Source organism: Cydia splendana, chromosome 18 (genome assembly GCF_910591565.1).
Source record: "Cydia splendana chromosome 18, ilCydSple1.2, whole genome shotgun sequence".
Lineage (NCBI taxonomy): Eukaryota > Metazoa > Arthropoda > Insecta > Lepidoptera > Tortricidae > Cydia > Cydia splendana.
Window position 1 is genome coordinate 12597371 of NC_085977.1, and position 21435 is coordinate 12618805.

The following is a 21435-nucleotide window of genomic DNA, read 5'->3' on the forward strand; positions in this document are numbered from 1 at the left end:
CCGTGGCCCCGCAACAGATACCGTTTTGTTGGATTTAGCAAGTCGACAACATGTCGAGTCCAACGTATTTTTGTGTTTTTGTGTAATACGTGCACTTTTAAATATTGTTATTGGAAATTGGTGTATGTTACTTATTATGTAAAATAGGTATTGTGACGTGAGTGTCATTATGTTGCAATTTATGAAGAGTTGCCTAGCGGGGGTTCCGTGTGGAGCATATGATATAATTCGTACTGCACGTTTTTGTAAAATGAATACACGTTGCCATTCCGTAGCTGTGCCCCAGAACTCTAGACCGTAGCACATCACCGAATGGAACAGCGAGAAGTAGCTAGTCCTTAGCTGCTGGTGGGGCAAGATTCGGGCCAATCTGCTCAATGCGAAACATGCACCAGACAACTTGCCACACACAACATCTATTGCACGTTCCACTTCAAGGCCGCGTCCAACTTCACGCCTAGTAACTTGGTGCTATTTACCTGAGGAAGGACGGCTCCGTCCACGTTGACACTTAGTGGGCGCGGGGGCCTACCCCCTAGGCTTATGTGCATCACTTGGGTTTTATGTAGGTTTAAAACTAAACCATTAGCAGAAAACCAACCTTGTAGCCTACATATCTCCGAGGCTATAATATTCTCAAGAGACGGAATTGTGTTGGCGTTTATAATGTCACAGGCATCGTCAGCAAAAATATACATTTCACCATTTACGATTTTAGGTAAATCGTTAACCACAAAAACCGAAAGCACAAATTTGCTAAGGACGAACCCTGGGGAACGCCGATATCGATATTCCCGCCATCAGATTTAGTACGGCCATTATTTATAGCAACGCATTGGTGCCGCTGACGCAGGATACTAGATACTATTTATTACCTCAGGAGCTACTAACACATACAGGTTGCTCCAAACTAAAAAAATCGTAACTTGTTAATTTCTTCGTAACCGCTACACCGATTGTTATGATACTTTGTATACTGGCTCTAAATACCCTAATGCATATGTACATTTCGGCTTTGTCCAATGGCTAGGGACAACCTGTATATTCTTTTCCTAGTCTTATTTCTTGGGATCATGAGCTAATATTTGTTTATGTTTTTTTTCGAGGCAGGCCCTTTGATCCGTCCTTCCCTTCTGAGACTTGTCCTACTCCAAGCTAATTTAAAATGACCTATTGGAAGCGATTGAAGAAGCATTGGGCTTCAAATCGAGTCAATTTTATTAGAAACCGCACCGTAGCTTGTAACCACAGCTGATATAAAACCCCGCTGTATCTACCGGTTTCTTATTGAAAACTGCACCCTAACCTTTCATCTCTGGTTGTCTATGGCTAGGCACATCTTTCTGTCGCCTTATTACATTTTTAAGAACGATTTTGCTCTATCTATATTATTCTTATGGTTTTTAACTGCGGCACGTCAGTCAGAGGTTTGAACCCACGATTTTGGTAGCCAGCAGTCCACACACATACGAAAAGTTTATTAAAATGGTTCCTATAGTTTCATCAGATATCTATCATTCGTTACTAATGAACGAACACGTTGAATGAATATATTTACAGTACTAATCGATGATACCGGCCTTTGTTCCGTGAACGCTTGTTTTTCGACTGACGCTCTCATGCCATTAGTGATCTGAATGTTTTGACATTTCTGTCAATCCGGTCAGAGTGAATGACGCGAGTGCTGGAATCTGCGTCGTAAATGGTACACTCATTGGGAAGATATAGCGGGTATTGTAGGCATTGATGTATATGTTTGATATTAATATACTCAAAATTGATGATCATTCCTCTTTTGTGATACTTAATAATTGCATACCATGTTGATATTGAAAGAAAATGCGCTGAAATTATTTCAGCATTTTATGCATAATTTGTACCTAAATTGTTTAAAATTAGTTAAGCGATCTAAAGCTGTATAAAACCGGCAGTCGATCTACTTATCTAATGACCTATACCAATAAATATACCTACCGGTACCTATAATATCCGCAGAACAAGGAAACGTGTGTGTCAGCGCCTCCTAATCTGCGACCTTGGATGCTATTCCAATCTACCACCGAACTCGAGCGACTCGAGTAGTTCCTACGAGTATCGAGGAAATAAACTGTAATTATACCCTACAGCATACTTTGAATCAATAGAAGTGGATGATACAACTTTTATTCTAATTGTATAAGGTTTGTTTTATATTGAAAACTACCTCATGTTTTAAAAATTACTCTAAAACAGCACATTTTCAATTAAGCTTAAAAAGGGACCTGTTATCTCAAGGAGTCTTTTTAGAGCTCCGTACAAAACTTTGTTCACTTATGGGATCACTTCGGTCTTGCAAATCTGTTACATGCGTTTTTCTCAAAGACCGTTTGATGTAGGTATACCTAAAATTTGGAACAGTTATAGCAAGTACTATCACTAACACTGTGAATAAGTCAAAACCGCCTATTTAACTTGTAGGTTCACATTACCCTGACTTAGCCAAGCACTCTCCCGCGTGAAGCCGATGGGAACAGGTGGCCATGCCTAAACCATACCGTTTGACCTAGACCGTGCCCTCGCCCAAGACGCCGCTAAAAATAGCGTAGCGCCACCGGCCGTTGCCCAGGAGGTGTAAAATTAACACTTCCCGCCATCTCAACGTGTCACACGGCGATTATCTGTGATTTATTACCAATAAACACATTGAAGAACTTTATAAATAGGTTGCGTGGCATTTAATAGATATAGACATTATAGACCGTATATATATAGTGCATACTACGGAGGTAACACGCAACACGCACTGCTTACTGTCTTAGTCTTACCTTCCGTTTAAGGCTCCGTCACACAGGCGCGTTTTGCGGGTGCGCGTGAGCGGGGCGCGCGTTGCTTTTACATATAAAACGCTCACGCCGCGCTCACGCCTCGCTCGGAAAACGCGCCTGTGTGACGGAACCTTTAACCAAGATAATAGAAGAGATCCTCAATTGAATGCACCTATTCTTTTTTAATACACCTATAAACAGCAATGTTTGCTGCCTTCTTGTATTGTACTAGAAACTCCGGTTTACCAAAAAGGGGGAATAAAAAACTCTTGCGCCAATTTAAGGATTGAAAATGACTAGAGTTTATGCGGAAAGAGAAGAGTCGTGGAATGTATTGGTTCCCATACAATTTACCACTCTTCTCTTTCCGCACAGACTCTATGCATTATTAGATTATGACTCATATCTCTTAAACTCATAAAAAACCATGATGATGCGGTGACAATTTGACAACACCATCAATAACTATAATTTATACAAACTCATTAGTCATTATCTACGCGAAGACATTAATGACTCATATCGCGACATTGTCAATGGCAATGTTTAGTCTATCAATTGTATGGACATGTCTATGCACACTGGACAGTTATGTGGTTTTCCCTATGGACAGAACCAGGTGATCAATGAGAACATTGAGAACACTGTTCGTAACCGATAATAAAGTGTATCTTTTCATACCGGGGCCACACTAACGGGAAAAGCCGGGAAACGCCGTTGATTATCGCGATAATTGACACTTTTCATACGGCCACACTGGGATTATCGCGATAATCAACGGCGTTTCCCGTTAGGGTGGCCCCAGCATCATTATCAGTTGCCAACCCAGGATATGTCTCAGGCGAGACTCTAACTTACGGTTTTTTGGTAAGCGATTACTGGCCCTCATGGACACATGCAACACCAGCCGGCGTATTATGCTTGGCTTTATCCATCTTTATCCACGTGATAAAATAGCTGTCACTTTTCAACACCGTGGGATAGAAAGTGATGGACACCGTTTTATCACACGCTGTCACGTAGGCAAGAACGACCATCATATCCGTACATAGGGGTTGCAAATGCGTTGCCGGCATTTCGGCGAAGGTTTGAAAGTCGTATCGGTTTCGTCCGGGTCCGGAAACATAGTTTAGCTGTGCTAGGGAAAATGTGACGGAGACAAACCTCAACATTAGAAATCCTCGTTTTGAACCTAATAATATCTCTAGCTAGTCCAACACTCATGTAACAACAAAGTCGTTTGTAAACTGCACCACATGTGGTTTAATAAAGCGTTGCGAAACTCAAGCAAGACTGGTTGCAACACAAATTAAACTGTTCCTACTCTGTTGAAGCTTTATTCGTTTCTACTTCAATTTACGCTCAACAGATGCGTTTAATGCCGTCGTAAGTGTAATTTAATAACTCTGCGAGTATTATTGGGCTATAAAAAATAATGAAAATGTAAACAAAATAATAAGAGCTTTTAACTAGACTACTTATTATATTTATTACAAAAAACCGGAGGACAAGTGCTAGTCGGACTCGCCCACCGAGGGTTCCGTACTTTTTAGTATTTGTTGCTATTTCAACATGATGATCAAATTTCAACTGTCTAGCTATCACGGTTCGTGAGATACAGCCTGGTGACAGACGGACGGACGGACAGCGGAGTCTTAGTAATAGGGTCCCGTTTTACCCTTTGAGTACGGAACCCCAAAAACAACGGGTTGCACTTCGGGAGTGCCGGCAGAAGTGAAAACTCAATGACATTACAACTCAAAACGCAGTAACTCTGTATGCATCCTATACATAGTTACCACATTTTTCTTTTGACTGACGGAATAAGATACAAGTTTTTTTTTTAAGTAGTCACGATATTGCACTTATGCTGATAGCGTCGATCACGTGCCACCACTGGTTTGCAGTACCTGCTTGGCAGGTTACAATTTTAACACCTTACAATATGTGACTTTTGCGTGTGAAAATTATACCTGTAGGAGTTGTAAGTTGTATACAAAATCAACTTAAGTGTAACAACAAAATACCTACCAACTAAAACAAAGGGCAGAAGTTATAAATAAAACCAATTTCGATGTGCGTGTTAGGTTAGGAAGTTTATAAATAAGTTAGCACTTTGACGTTTAATTACGACAAGTTCGAAACAAACAAGCTCTTTTCTTTAATAAAGTTTTTGCTTAAAAAAACTATGTGCTCTAATGGATTTCTAAAAATAGAAATTTCAGGAGAAAGTACGTAGCAGCATGGTACATTTTAGATTCCATTAACTGTCAATAGTCCTTGCTGCCATGCTGCCATGGCATGGTGTTGTCTCAACTTGCGTCCTATGATACGGGCAAGGGCATATATGTTTCGCTCGGTGTACCTGTTTAAATTGTCGAAAAGGCTTCTACGTGTTAGGAAAGCACTGTCCCGCGAAAAAAAAATCCTATAAAACTTATATTCAATAGAAGAATTCAGTGAGAAGCACCGCATGGTTTTCTCGCTTAAGCCCGATTTAATTAAATTACAAGTAGTCTACTCAGCAGCTACTTGAAAATTAATCCTGTCTGGGCAAACGCCTGGAGCTAATAATTAAACCTTATGCTAATAGAACTAATTGCTTACTTACAACGTTTTTTAAATTATTTTTGGAACTCAAGAGGTACACAGCTCCTGAGTCAAATGAGAAGTTCAGGGGGTGTATAGTATGAATTATCTCAAATGATTTTTTAGGGTTCGGGTGCTAATCCGTTAAACAAAAGCCTTTGTTTCTTTTAACAGAAGGTGTTATCTCTAAATGGGCTGTTTCATGAATTTGAACTATATAATTAGAATAGTAAATTTGCTTTTTAAACGTGCTTGTTCCCGTTACTTATGTCGGGGATATTAGCAGTAAGCATTGTAACCACTGCATAAAGGAAACAATACCTTTTGTTTTACAGATTAGGGTCCGAGCTCCAAAAAATCACCTGAGATAATTCATACTATAATAGCAAGCAAAAATCCGGAGGAGTCCATGTTATACTTCGTTTTTTTAGCATTAGAAAGAACTTCACATAAGTAAGCGTGCAGTTTTTATCAGGCTCTATCATTGTTAAAAATAATGGAAATACAATGAGTACCATTTGCTCCGCCTTAACGATTTCCCGAAGTATCTCCTTAAAAGGAACACTTTAAAATACGCGAAACGCTTCACTTTGAAGATACTTTAGTCGAAGCCAGGATAAAAGTCGAGATGGAACGAACGGGCTTTTACGTAGCTTTGAAAGGACTCGAACGTTTTCGGTATGAAAAGGGCTTCAGGCTTTATCTTAAGTAAATAACCACTTTAATGCACTTCTTTCTTTACAACAACATACTAGAAAATGGTAAAAATGCTTCGCCGAGTCGCTGCTAAACGTCATATTTAATACTGAAATACTTACGGTGATCAAGAAACATGGAACGGGGTAGATAAATCGTCAGCACTGCGTATTGACGTAGTGTAAGTTTTTTAGCCTACTTTAGTGTCCCACTGCTGGGCAATGGCATCCACTCGTTTTCTCCACTCGACCCTGTCATCGGCATGTCTGCCGCATGCACCCAGAAAGGTGGGCCAAAATTGTTACTGAGTGGGACCCACGGAACACAATAGACAGCGCAAGTCGGGGTTTAGGCAGACCGAAAAGGAGATGGCGGGACGACTTGGACGCATTCTACCCCAAATGGTGGGATATATTTTATAATAAATTGATATTCAATGTTGTACTGATACCAGACTGTAACTAAAGTTACCCTAGTAACTAACGTAACTAGGCTCTCCATTGTGTTCCGTAACTAACGTAACCGCACTGAAACACTAACAAGAAAGCAATTTGCACCAGCTATGTCTACAATCTCAGTGTTCGGAGCGAACCGTTCAGCTAGTAATTAATGAAGTTGCATGCAGATTCCAATTGATTGCCAACAGTGGGACAATTGATCGCTCGTACGGACCAGTACAAGAACGTTATAGATAACGTGCAAATTCTTACGAGGTTGAGTTAAAATGGACCGCCCAAGAATCACATGTCCGACGTGTTGTCTCCCTTTCATACCTACGCACGAATTTACAAGTGCGACAGAGAGGTAACATGTCGAAACGTGGTTCGCGGTAGGCCCTCTGACTCACCTACACTCGCGCAACCAATGACAATCACACGAGCCGAGCAGTGGTCAGACGCCGTGGCACCAAAAGGATGTAAAATCCTCAACATTTACAAGAAGATAAGCTTCAAGTTCTTCATCAGTCGTAATAAAACCAGAAGGGTGTATATATCTACAGGTTTGCATGACGGTACGCTTTTTATAGAATTTCTCGTTGGTTTAATTAACACTGCTACACTTGACGCAAATATTGGGAAACGGCTGGAGGCGGTTTCGTTTAGTTGGGAACTGATGAGAATCAACGGGAGGTTGATAGTACATTTTAATTAAAGGGTGCTTTTGTTGGAAAGATCTTTTCGTAAATCTCTAGGGATAAAAGGGTCGTCCTCGTTGTTACTTTCAAGACGTAGACACTCGGTCTAAGCGCCCAAATTTAACACTTTCAGTGCTAAGAACCCGATAGTCGAGTTCATTTGGTATTGGAATTGGGGCTCTTGGTACTGAAAGATAAAAACTTAATTTTGACGCAGCACCTATACTTACAAATGACATACGGCTCTGAGTGTTGGCCACTCAAAAAAGACCAAGTCGCTAAACTGCATGCAGCGGAGATGAGGATGCTGAGATGGGCTGGCGGAGTAACGCTTTTGGATCATGTTAAGAATATCCACGTTAGAGGCAGTTTCAGAGTAAGGCCAATTGAAGAAAAACTCACCGAAAACGACTCCGATGGTATGGCCACGTCATGAGGCGCCCACCAGACCACATGACGAGAAAGGTGCTAGAGATGAGTGAGAAGCCTAGGGGTCGCGGGAGGCCCAAGACAACATGGATAGGTCTTGTAAAAAAGAATCTTAAAGAAAAAAGAATACCACCAGAGACGACCCAGGACAGACGCTCCTGGCGACGCCATATAAGGAGAGCCGACCCCAAGTAAATGGGATAAGGCTAGGAAGAAGAAGAAGACCTATACTTACAAATACTTGATGCTTTCTAAAATCTAGACCAGGTGTCTCCAAACTTTTTGACCCTAGGGCCGACTGTAGTAGGTACATCCTTCGGCTCTCTCGCTGCCTTTCCGCGGACCAAAAGCAAAGTTAGGGCCGTAGATGGCGTAGATTGGAGTCCCATATGGTATAGAAGAGTATAGACCAACAAAAACCACTAAGCATATAGTAACATAATGCAATATTCTATCACGCACCGATCTATGCACCGCTTCACCAAAAAAATGCTACAATATACATTCTTCTCTCTTAAATTTCCCAGAAAGGGTTTAAAAGGTTATACAATCCCGGTCACTTAGAGCCGGTAACTGTGCCACGGGCCCAAGGGCGGAAATTAGGAACGGGACGACACTTATCTGACCGATCGTAAACCTTACTACAAAGGCAAAAGGTCTACCATTGTTGTGCCCTCGTTAGCACGGCCCAGTGCGCCGACCCGTGTGCCTGGCAAAATGACACTTGTATGGCTGCCTTATCAAAAGAAAGCCACACTATCTCCACTGAAAATGGTTATAAGAATAGATTTTATGTGTATTCTGGTCTTGGATGTCAGGAGCCAGCTTAACAAAAGGTTTATTGTAATATTTTAGCTCTCATTTTTCGTTCGCAGTGCTATGTGTAATTTTATTATGTTAGAGCTCCTATTCAAACATGTTCTTAGAAGAGTTCTTGGTTTTATATGGTGTTGCCCAATCGCTTTTTCAATTACCGTCTTGATAAATTTGTAGGCCTTCGCTGAAAGAATTATGGAAGGTTATGGACTGTTATGCTAAAGGTGCCATGCGATTTCCCACTCTCACAGTATACCTATAAATGTTTAGGCCTTTAATTTAATGCAATTATTTAACAGCTGTTCATTATGCACCATTCAGAACTGGTTTAGCATGATTTGACTGGTGCTGAATTTATCTTATCTAATACACATTATGTCACTACCAGTTTATTTATTTAAACTTGGAAATCAGATGCAAACATGGAATATACAGACAAAGGATAAATGTCTGAGATAAGATGCAGCATTACACGGAAGAATTAAATATCTAACTATTTTAGTGCAAACCTTTTCCAGTATAAAGAAAATGCAGGGTTGGAAGATTCACATACTCTCAATAAAATTAGATGACTACACGGTATTAGGTCTATGACAAAATATTTGGGATCGAATATAGCAGTGGCCGTTTTTCGGTATGTGATGTATGAAGATAATAACGTGTATTTTTAACCCCCAACGGAAAACATCCCTCAGTGTTGTAAGTTTAACCCATTCATTGCCGAAGATGCGAATTCACGTCACGTCCTCTCTAGTCCGATTCTTTAATAAGTAGTGTAGTGTATCGAGAAGGGCTTTAATTCACTAGATGGTGCTGTTTAATGTTAGCGGTTTTTAACATTAAAACTCATAATTGATGATGATTAAAGATCGTTGTATGTCACTAACTTGCTTCTGAACTGTTCGCTGGAATTAGTTCAAAGCAAACTAGTAAAGTCAGTGCACTGCAGAATCATAAATAACATCTGCAGTTGGTAGCCACGACATTATTTATGGTAAGCCTATCAACCTTGGACGGCGTAAACAGGGACTTATTGTTAGCTGATTTACATATCAAAACTGCACAGGGATTTAATAGGTTTCTATGGTATAATTTATTTATTTAATTATTATTCAAACCTACGAACCTAAATAAGTACGAACCAACTATATATTTTACTGCTAAAAACTTTCCTCATTATTTTATGTACGGAATTTTTTTATGGGTAATATTTTAGACAAGGAAACAGCTGAGAAAGGAAACTCTAAATTTTAATTCGTGTATGGACAGATCACCAGCACACAATTGTCCTATATGTAGGTATCTATTAAGTCATTATTGTGTACGAGTATGTGCATTGTGCATATAACATAATATTAATTACTTAAACAAGTAGAATTTTTTGTTCTATAGATATTATGTACTGCCTTTATTTCTTGTTTTATTTGGTTTATATAATTATATAATTCTGCTATTAAAGCGGTTTCTTAAGCCCCAACATCACGAGATAAAGGTTCATTTCATGTTTGTTTTGTCACTTTACCAAAGTGAAAGCCGGTTGGATAACAAACCAAACAATTATCCCGACGGGTTTCACTTTTATCGACGCAGCATCTCATGAATATTCACCGGCGGTTTTGTTAATCATCACCTTTACTACCTACGTGGACGCTTCGACATGAGATAACCCATGTAAACACTGTAAACCATTGTTAATAGACACACATTTGTTTAAGACAAATATCCCTAATGTGATGTGATCATAATAAATTTATGACCATGTTTGACTACAAATAAATTTATAAGTACCTACTTATCTGAATATCTTATCGTGGGTTTGAGTTTTTCTATGCATAGATAGAGCCTAAATGCCAATATGTAAAATGATAGCTATGACAATGAGATTTAAGAGTTCGTCGGATACTGTTTTTTTATATGAAATTCATGAAAATATTATTAAGTAGGTACTATCCGTAAAAGTAATACCTACCTACCTACTCAAATTTATTTGTATATTGCGTACATTTTCTTTAAATACATTTTTAAAGCAAGTTGTATCTTGATGGTAAATAACTTGAATCAAACGTGTACTGGTTCTTAAATTATTATTAAAAACAATATTATGTAACTTATTACGATTTGGCAAAAAAAAAAATTACACAAACTTGACCACATAAATGATATAACTAGCCGAATCATTGACCTACAATAATAAGAAATAAAACAGGCCTAATACTAGTAATTATGTAATATCAAAGATACCCAAGTTACGCGAGTAGCTTAATTATTATGTAAATATTATTCACTTTGGACTATTTATTATTACCTGCAGAGAACATCGCGTGTAGTTTCGCGCGTTTTTTTTAAACATTGTTTATAGCATTGGTTTCGCTATTTATAACTTAGTTAAAATTTACGGAGTTGGCGAAAGATTTAATGTCTTATTATAAGACTTACAGTGTGCGGTAGTTTAAATTAAAATGAATTTTAGATTATTTCGTATTTGTTGTAAAAAGTTGCCTTTGTCGTATGAAAAGTTGGTTCTCTAAATAAAAAACAAATGTTGGGTCCTTTTATTTTCTTGTCGTTTTACTCATGACAGAGCGGTCATCATTTCAACTTATTGGTGGCTAGCTTCACACAGCCATTCTTCCCTGATGCCTTCCGTGCGTTAGGTCTATAAAAAAATTCTCGTTAATAAGATAGGATACATTTATGTATGTTATTTGTTAGCCCGAGCTGCTGGTAACAATTACCACCTGCTGGCAAGAAAGCTCGCCCTGTCCTGGACGTAACGCGGGCGATAACAGAAAGCCTCGATCGCATGTTTATCTACTTTACTAGTCAAATCAGTTACTTTTTTAGAACTGTCAAAACGATCTGCTAATATAGAATTTATATGAAACATTACATCGTGACGTCACGGTCAACTCACCTACTTTTTATATTTCTACCCGATTTATTAAATAGAACTTGTGTTTAAAAATAACTTCTATCTGTGTTTTTCTAATAATTATCTGGTGCTTTATTTCAAGCATGGTGTAAAATAATTTATTTTAAATACAGTATAATACCCTATTTGCCTTTCTGAAAACTAAAGGGCCTTGTGGCGTGACGGTACTCCCAAGAAAGGTGCGGCACGACAGGCTATAAGTACCAATATCAGAATTGTAAACAGCCTTCACCTCTGTACTGAAAGATAAAGAGGGAGGAGAGCACAGAGGTGCGACGTGAAAAGTTTGGAGATCTAAACCTTATAGCTAAATAGACACAAACGGGTTGCCAAGTTTACGTTTTATATTGATTTAGTGCACCTACAACACCCCTGGAATGCAATAGTTGTGTGAAAATATGTACAGCACCTCATAAATGTAGCAATTTGTAAATTGCTGTTATTATAGGTAAATGGAGTGCATCAAATGTGCACACTGAATACGTCATCAAAGATTCACACCTGTTGGTGTTGTTCTGATCGCTTGCCGAACAAGAGGTATTCTAACCAGTATAAGTGCAGTGCTCTCCAAATACGCATAGAGTCGAACCAAGCTGACTTTGCACACTTTTGCAACGGCAAAGGTTTAATCCCCAAAATACCCGTTAAAGAAAGAAAGCTTATTAATTCCCACCTCTTAGATAAATGGCACACCAAGAATATGCGGGCATCTCGCTTCTTTCTTCCTAGAATGTAGAATGAGTCCTGAGGTATTTCCATTGTTCGAAGATATGGGGTTCTTCAAGAAGCGGGTATTCCGGGTCGACAACGCGTAAGGGTTCTACGTTGCTTATGTCCATGGGCGGCGGTGACCGCTTCCATGTCACATAAATAAAGTTATCTTAGACGAGCTGGTTGCTACCAATTTTTAAGGTGGTTCGCTTTCCATACAAAAAACAATTGCGTTATATTAAGTAATTAATTACACACTATTACAAGAAATCACGCAAAAAAAGTTAATTTGGTGTGACACCGGTTATAGTTGTTATAAAACTTAAGCGCTTACGCATGCAGTAAGAATAGCTACATCGTTATCGGTCTTCGTTCAACTGTTACATAATGCTTTGTTTACATACGCGCAATTAGCTGAGTGCTGCTGATTATGGCACTTACTGATGATTACTTACAGCGTTACGGCAATTCATTAAGGATTAGATGGGCCATTTCCTGTGTAGATACTAAACGAAGCATTATAAATAATTAACACAGAATTATCCTTTCCATCCATCTTCCTACTTCGTTGTGATTTTTCATCTAGACTTTTCATTTCATTGATATAGAACATCTAAAGACAAGCAGGCTCCGAAGCCCATAGGTTTGCATTTTTTTTTTTTTTATAACAGATATCTGAGTCGGCCGGAAAAATCCGGCCCTATTTCTCATTACCCTAAAGGCAAAAGTTTTTATACTAGTACAACCTAATACTAACTATTTATACAATACAATATTTTCAATAACCTAACACTAATCTAATACCTAAAATGCGTACCCTATAAGTTTATCAGCATCACTTCACTAGTAGCTCCAGCTTTCAGATGTTTTAAATTAGTTTATGTCGAACGCAAATTCAAAAGCAATCTGAGCATGTTTAAAGAAATACTTTTAGCGAATAGAATGCCTTTGCCTGGTACTCTTAATAGTGGTTTATTTTCGATCGGTGAGGCATTTTAATGGTGTTTTGATCGGTTACATAATAATAGTCATTTTTTCCGTTGATAAAGACAATCCACTCTGGCCCGAAGGAAATGCACCTTTTAAGTCTAGAGGCCTGCCAAAGCCTCAGGTAAGGCATAACAAGGCTAGCCTAATTGTCTTAAGTGCACCACGCCCGCTGACTCACCGCCGTGCGCCGTCTGCCCGCCGTCTGCGATCCGCGACGTGAAACGTCGAGATTGCGCGTGATCGGCCGTGATAATTACTGATATTGATATTTCCTGAATTAAGACGTGATGCTTTAAGGTCATGCATGACAGACGTACCTACTTCATATCGTATTATGAGTACGATTCAATTTCACCTTAATACATTACATTTGCAGCCATTGTAATAAATAATTACAGCTTGTACATAATTTACATATTGTTGAGTAATGAAACGCCGTCCGTTTTATTTCTTATTTTATTAAATATTAGACAAGCAATTACGTAGTAGTAGAGAGATCGGATATCGGACGAATTAATAATGAAAGTCTCCTGTAATTAATTGCTATCATAAATGTGATGTTTGACCTTTTCACCTCGTACCCCGTACCTTTGGACGTAAAGCAAAATCAACAATTATCAACTCAACTAATAAATCAGTTTATATTGATGGAAGTTAATTACTCTTTATTGTGAAGAGTTCATTTTCTCTACGTAATTTATACTATAAGTACAGATGATTAATTAATTGCCAATTACGAGTACGTCATTATCTTGAATGTAGAGAATGAATTTATACTTAAATCGTGCAAAATCGATACTCTCAAATATTATAATGGATAGAATATTCTATCCCAATAAGCTAATTATCCTAAAAGTATTTAAATATAATATAACGCAATTGTTCACTACGACGTGATACAAGATTGATGATACCTACTAATCTAGGTTAGGCTAGCTTTAACCTAAATTAAAAGCGTAAAATTATGTTCAGGGCAAAGTAATTAAATACTAAAGAGTACTTTTGTTATTTTATTTATGATAACATTGTCACACTAGCTACACTAGCATTGCAGAGTTAGCTTGGTCCCACTCTAGACATATATGCTAATGTGCTAAGTGATAATTGATTAAAGAGCTCGTGGTCATAATAGCTGCCATTGACCACTTAATCTGTCGCTAAATGAATTGGCGTGACAATGTCTGTAATTATGGAAATGGTAACAAGAAAATAAACGCAGCTAATTTGATAATTTACACTGTTACTTTACAGTACTTGATCGATTTAACATAGTGTGCAAATGTGTTGTGAGATGTGTGCTTGTGAATTTCTTCTTTATTTGGTAACTGACGGTGATTTTTTTGTTACAGGTAAATATATCTGTCGCTTCAAGACTTAAGAGCTCATTTATGTCTACGGTAAGAATGTAGATACTAGTATCTATTTAATTATCATTGTCCTATATCAGTATTTAAATGTACACGATAACCACCTGACATATAAGCAATTAAGCACTGAATGGTTTCCTGCCTTACACACAAATGAAAATAAAGTTCAAAATAAAACCAAAAAAATAAGGTGCAGGGCATTTCGACTGCGGGGTAAATTCTACTAATCGAAATATCTTCCATGTTTTATTATTAACTATTAACTAGAGGCACACACAACACATCTTTTTCGCTATCTGGACATATGTGTGACGTTCCACGGGAAAGGTACCTTATGGCGGTCGGCGCTTACGTCACGTAGCTCCGCATTAGTATCGGAGCGTCATTAATAATAGCGTAAGTGCCAACTGCCATAAGGTACCTTTATCCGTGGAACGTCACATATGGCATTCTAGTTAATAATGTAAAGTGCAGGCCGTTTTTCGAGACATGCGTCGCTTAATGACATAGTCCGTCGGTCTCTTATTGCCACCATCAATGTGCCTGCTCTTCTTGAGCCGACTGGCATTATCAGAGATGATGGCAAGAGGCCCGATGGAGTGTCCTTAGTTCCTTGGAGCTTGGGACGGATGTTGGTGTGGGATGCTACCTGCGTAGACACACTGGCACCGTCCCACCTCCTACTACTTACGGACTACTGTAAAAGCGGGCGGAGCGGCGGAAAGCGCCGAAATTCTAAAACGTAACAAATATAAGAGCCTCGGTAGAGAGTACCATTTTGTACCATTTGGAGTTGAAACTCTAGGTCCATGGGGTCCCAGCGCGCATAAGTTGTTCGCAGAAATCGCGAAGCGTCTGGTTGACGTAACTGGTGACCAAAGAGCTGGCGGCTACCTCGCACAACGTATCAGCATTGCGATACAGCGAGGAAATGCCGCCAGCATCCTTGGTACAATGCCTCAAGGGCCTATTTTAGATTTAAGCTAGTTATTAATTTCGTTTAGTAGTACCACTGTATATATATTGTATGTAAATAAATGATTTGAATTTATAATGTAAAACATGGAAGATATTTCCATTAGCTGAAATTACCCCGAACCCCGCAGTCGAAATTGTCCCCCTGCACCTTACAATTGTTTTTGAATATAACATAGTCATAAAAATCATGACTTTGTTTTATTCAAAAACAACAATATTTCATGATTTTCATGACATAAACTTAGGGTTTGCACGACGGATCCGAAATGTATGGGAATATCCGCGGATCCGGATCCAGATCCGGATAATTTCATACATTTCGGATCCGGATTGCAAACCCTACATAAACTAAATACACTCCGATAATAGGCACAATTACATTTTTAAAATAACTCCTTAGTGAAATTAGATAAGAAATAGAAGACAGATTTTTTCAGGTAATACTTAAATTATTTACAATATAGGTAAGTTATTCTGAATGGATTTTATTTTTAAAATTTCATCGGTTTAATTAACTTAGGGCTGAATAAAATTAATTGAATAAAAAATACATTAAATAAAAAGTGGCCGAGTCGTTAAAAAGACCCTTTTAGATGTCCTAGCTGAAGGACAATGTTATCGATGACGGTCAGACAATGATAATGGACTTATTGTATATCGGGTGGAATAGAACGAAGGACTTTTACGCAAACGGGGAATTGTTTAGGCTACGTACTTTATTTTTCACTTATTAATCACGTTAATATTTCTAACCGTTTTTGAGATACAGTTTGTTAAACATTAGTGCAAAAATTTGTATGTTTCAACCCTAGCAAGTAGATCCTATTGAATGACATGACATGACACGTGTCAATTTAAAATGTAAATAACTTTGTAGGGTTGTCACTGATATAAAAAAAATCGATTTTATTGATTTTGTTTTACTTTTTAATCCAGCTTTACGATTATAATACTTAACTCGATTGTAGATAACTTAGCTAACACTATCCATTGTCATTGTCCATTGAAAGCCTGAATGACACACAGTTTTAAGTTTGAAAACTTTATAACAGAACTTTATTTTTTGAATATTTCCCAGAGGATTGACAGTACTCTTAAGATTATTTATATTCTGAAGTAACATCTCGTCTTTATGCTTGCCTCAGTATATTAGAAGTGGTTGGCCGAGTACTTACCTGATAACCGATTACATGGCCCATAGGGCTCCGAAAAATGCTGGAAAACTTTTTTACACAATTCTTTACTGCGTAAGTACCAAATTGTTATAGGTACATCCAAAGGCTCTGCCAGGACGTAATGGCCCTAAGATGATCCTCAAACAGAATGTCAAGACAAAACGTAAAGTAGGTAGGTACGTTAATTGTTTTTAAAACTCCATTGAATTTTGAATATAACGCGCCGACGATGCGTTTAATTTTAATAACATTACCTTACATATTCAACCAAATAGGACCCGAAGAATGTTACCCACCGGCTTAGTCTTGGGGTGTATCGGGGTCGATATCACCCGAGACGTCAAAGAGAGTGCTCCTTGAAAATGTCAATTGATAGGTGTATTTACCAGTTGGTACTGGTAAATACACTTGCTGAGATTTCTTTTACGAATAAAAAGCATTTCTAATATAGATGAAGTACATTTGTAACAAATACATGGGCGAACGAGTCAGACTTCCAACAGACAACTGAATCCCACGGGTTTAGTCTTCTTGCGGTATATCGGAATCTATGATCCCAGCCGAGAGTGCTCCTTGAAAATGTTGATCTGGATGTTCTGGATGTGAACTAATAAGTGTTATAAATTGGCCTAGCTCGAGTACCGGGCTGAGATATCTATGATAATTTTAGACCGATTATTAAGCTATTTGCAACATTGTTTCAATTATCGTCGAAGCGGCAGCTACGTTACATCAAAATAATCTTAGAAATATAATAATTAATAATTATATAATTATGATCATTTAGACGGTGCGAGAACTTACATGCGATTTACATTACATTAGTTGAGTGGTGCAATGAATTATTAAATTGTACAACGGGACTTAATCGTGTATTATAGTTTTAAGATTTACCTCCGACGTTTCGAGGACGGAGTTGGCCCCGTGGTCTCGAAGAAGACTGGCTAAAGTTTAAATCAGTGTGGTGCAATGAACAAGTGTGTTAACCAAACCAAAAAGCAAAAAATCCAGCCCACTACTTTGGCTTGTACTATAGATAGTCATACAGGCTACGGACGCAAATGTATGCAGTAAACACTGAACAGACAGCTCAGTACTGGTATAGTCGGTTTGTAAACAATGCCCTCGTAACGTTTTATTGGACCGACAGAGCGATAAAGCACAGACGGTTACATCGCTCCCGTGGGAGCTTAACCTCTTGAGGGGGTTTAAAGCTTTCTGAACATTAGGTTCGATACTGGTACGTAGTTGTTGAATGGTCTCTAGATTCTTGAGGTATTTGTGAGCTGTGTTTTAAGAATGAAAGTAAAAGTTAGTACCTCATCGCTACATATGTGGGCGCTGGGGGACTGTTCCGACCCAAGACAGATTCCGCACCATCTAAAAAATATAGAATCGCCACCGACGATATGACCAGTTATGTATTTATCACATCAAGGCGGTAATTGTGTATGCGTGTAATATGATGAGTATCTGAGCTATACATAATATGATGTATTAGGTACGAAATAGACGTTACAAAGGAAATCGCATTAAAACAAGCTGAAAACGACAAGGAAGTTTCGATTGTTATCAATTAAGACCCTGAGTGAATTGCTCGCTTTATTTACATGAAACTTTGTCAGATCTGAAACTAAGACATTGTCGGCAAGAAACCATTTCTGTAAAGCTATTTGTGCGCTGTGCAGAACAAATTATTGTTCGTTTGATGTTATTGAATAGGCTACTTTCCTACTAGTCAAATCAGCTTCTTTTTTAGAACTGTCAAAACGATTTTTTAGTATGGAATTTATATGAAAACAAATATATAGTGACGTCACGGTAAACTCACCTACTTTTTATATTTCAATCCGATTTATTAAATACAAATTGCACTGAGAGAAAAATCACCACCAGGAATTAATAAACAGTTCTGTACTGGGGGAAAAAATGAAGTTTTAGTAGTAATCATGGAAGTTTCACTATTTCTGTAAAATTTATTTATTTCTACAAACAGCTCAGTAATACTAAATCTAATTTCAGCAAACAGACTTTAGTAAATGGAGCATTAAACAAAGTTCAGTATTTGTTACAATCCATTTTTATTACTACTAAAATTCTCCGATTTTTACTAGTAAAGTTTGTGATTTTTGGAAAAAAGCATCTGTGATTTCAAGTTATGATTTTAGTAAATGTCTCACTTACATAGTTTTGTAATATCTAAAAAACGAGTTCGCGGGAATAACATTACCCCATTTAAAATAACAATTCAGTTGTTACTATAGCGACATTACAAAGTTTACTGGTATTTAGTAGATAGACTTGTTGGGTTTATGTTCATTGTTGTACCAATCACTAAACGAGTTTTGTAATACCAACACAGCTACTTGCTACGTTCATTTGGTTAGAGTTAGTATTGTGTCGGATGTCGGGCGGGCGTGTCTCGTGTCTTCTTTGTTTAAAACATACTTAACTTAAATAATAAATTTAGGATATATTGTGGGCCATGGACATATTAACCCGCGACCTACTGTGTAGTTGGGGTCTGCAGGAATATATTGTTCTGCAACTTCGAGCTAGCTGTTGTTATTCTAGTGATAATGACATCAAAGGTAAATCTAAACTGTTTGCAATTCCAACCTCCCTAGCACAGGTGCGCCGCGAGAGCATGTTGCGCGCGTAATAACTACTAGTCTCTTTCTGACTGTATGAATAAGAAAGGAATGGGTAGAATATCTCGACAGGCTTTTATAGTGCCTCTTTAGTACAGAGATATACTACCAAATGCTTTTTTATTCATACAGACAGAAATAGAGACGGGTAGCTACCACGCGCGCGACATGCTCTCGCGGCGCCCGTTTGCTAGGGGCGGAGGAATTGCAAACAGTTTAGTTTTTGCCTGTGACGTCATTATCTCTAGAATAACAACAGCTAGCTTGGAATCGCAGTACAGTTTAGTAAAACCTATGACGTCATCGTCTCCGATATTGCTAAAGCACGCTTAGAATTACAAAACGGTTAGTTTTCACCCATGACGTCATCACCTCCGATATTGCTAAAGCACCTCTCGGAATAACAAAACCAAATTTCTGAAATTACTCTAGCATACTTCAAATTACAAATATAGAAGTTGTATTTCCTACTAAATGGAAATTGCAAAAGTCAATTTGTTCCTATTAGTTGACTCTCCTTGTCCCCGGATTAAGTTTTATTTTTGTAATTCTAAGTGTGTTTTTGTTAGTTTTTTCTCTCAGTGTGGGTTTAAAAAAAGCTGCTATCTATGTTTTTCTAATAAATATCTTTATTTCGTGCACGGTTTGAAATAATTTATTTTAAGTACAGGAAACATCCCTATTAATCTATATCGTTTGTTGCTAAAGGTTCTTTGTATACGTTTTCAACATAGTTGTGAATTTTGAATATGTTATTGAGTGTTTCTGCTTCGTATTCTTTCAGTTCAGTTGTCCATAGTTTTCTCGAAATCGTTTCCCTGAATTTCCTCTTTTCGTCAGGAAATTGTATACCCTCTTACCGTAAACCGTCTCAGTGTACAGTCGACCTAGTTTAGCCGAAATTCCGGGGCAGTTTAAGCTATACGTGCGGTATAGACGTTTACGGTTCAAAGTCATACACAATTTAAGAGAAGGCTTTTTGGCGATGTCGCAATATTGAGAGCGGCAGCGAGTCATATGAAAAATACTGGTGTTTTGATGAAAAATGGCAAAATGAGACATGCGTTATTGCATTTCATTAGGCATATTTAGGCTATAATTAATACAATATACTAAAAGTTTAAAGCTTACAAAAACCTTTATGCCTTTTTCGTCCACGCAATTTTTTAAGGGAAAGAGCTAACCGCAGTAATAAAATAGACACAATGAAAAAACATATCACCAAATTTTGAGCCTACATGGCTACGTGGCCAGGCCACAAATTAAATCTTTCAAAAGCCACCAATCCTTTGTTAAAAACCTCATAAAGATCCGAAACAATGGCCATAGAATCGCTGGCCTGTACTCGCTTCCGCCCATCCCGCCGTCCCGTAAACCATGGAGCCACAATGAAGCACGTATAGAACGTGACCGGGTGTAAGCTCCGCTTCTTAGCCCGATAAAATGGAGTCCAACAATGTCCCCGTTGGTGGTAGTAAATATGCTATCGATATTTGCAATCTGTGATCTAGTAATACATTTGCTTAAACAAAACGTCTTAATCGGAGGAAAAGGATATCACAGGATTCGATCCATAAAATAAGGTGCCCTACGTTCACCTACGCATTGATCGGTGTCGGATCGCAATAAATAAGTTTATGTGAAAAATTTAAACACACCTAATCGCTATTGAATAGTTATTTCCATGTTTTCTCACCCAGAAGCGCTCCATTGTAGATCCGAGCTTGTTCCGTCTTTGTTCGTCGCATGGCTGAGCACTTTATTTACTGTACACCTTTACTTCTCTGGTAGTTGTATAACATAGAGACGAAATGAAAGAGGTATTTTGTTCAGAAAATGCAATTGGTTGGAGTACTTGTGTTCGACCGACAGCATTTTATTTTAGTAATCTCGTATAGAAATAAAACCTTTAGGTGTTAGTTGGGCGATCTACTCTACCTTTCGTGTCGATCCCTTTTTTTTATGGAAACTGAGAAGTTTCAGGTAACTAATATGTGGATTTTAGTGAATATTTATATTATGTGTGAACGTAAGGCGATTGCAGTGCAAACTACATTTTTCTAAGATAGCAGCTATTGCAGAATTTCTCAGGAATGTAAACTGTCGAGACATAAAAAGGATAAGCGTCCCACGGCGAGCTCTAACCGTCTTCCGGAGTGCAA

The 21435-nt window shown here is 38.1% G+C and overlaps 1 protein-coding gene and 1 long non-coding RNA gene across 6 annotated transcripts in view; one reads left to right on the forward strand and one right to left on the reverse strand.

Annotated features, from left to right (window-relative positions):
* Nucleotides 1–21435, forward strand: part of LOC134799088 (phosphofurin acidic cluster sorting protein 1) — a 185093-nt gene that overhangs the window by 101856 nt on the left and 61802 nt on the right. The gene's annotated exons all lie outside the window — the stretch shown is intronic.
* The window catches only part of LOC134799162 (uncharacterized), a 409935-nt gene that overhangs the window by 24687 nt on the left and 363813 nt on the right, over nucleotides 1–21435 (reverse strand). The window lies entirely within an intron of this gene.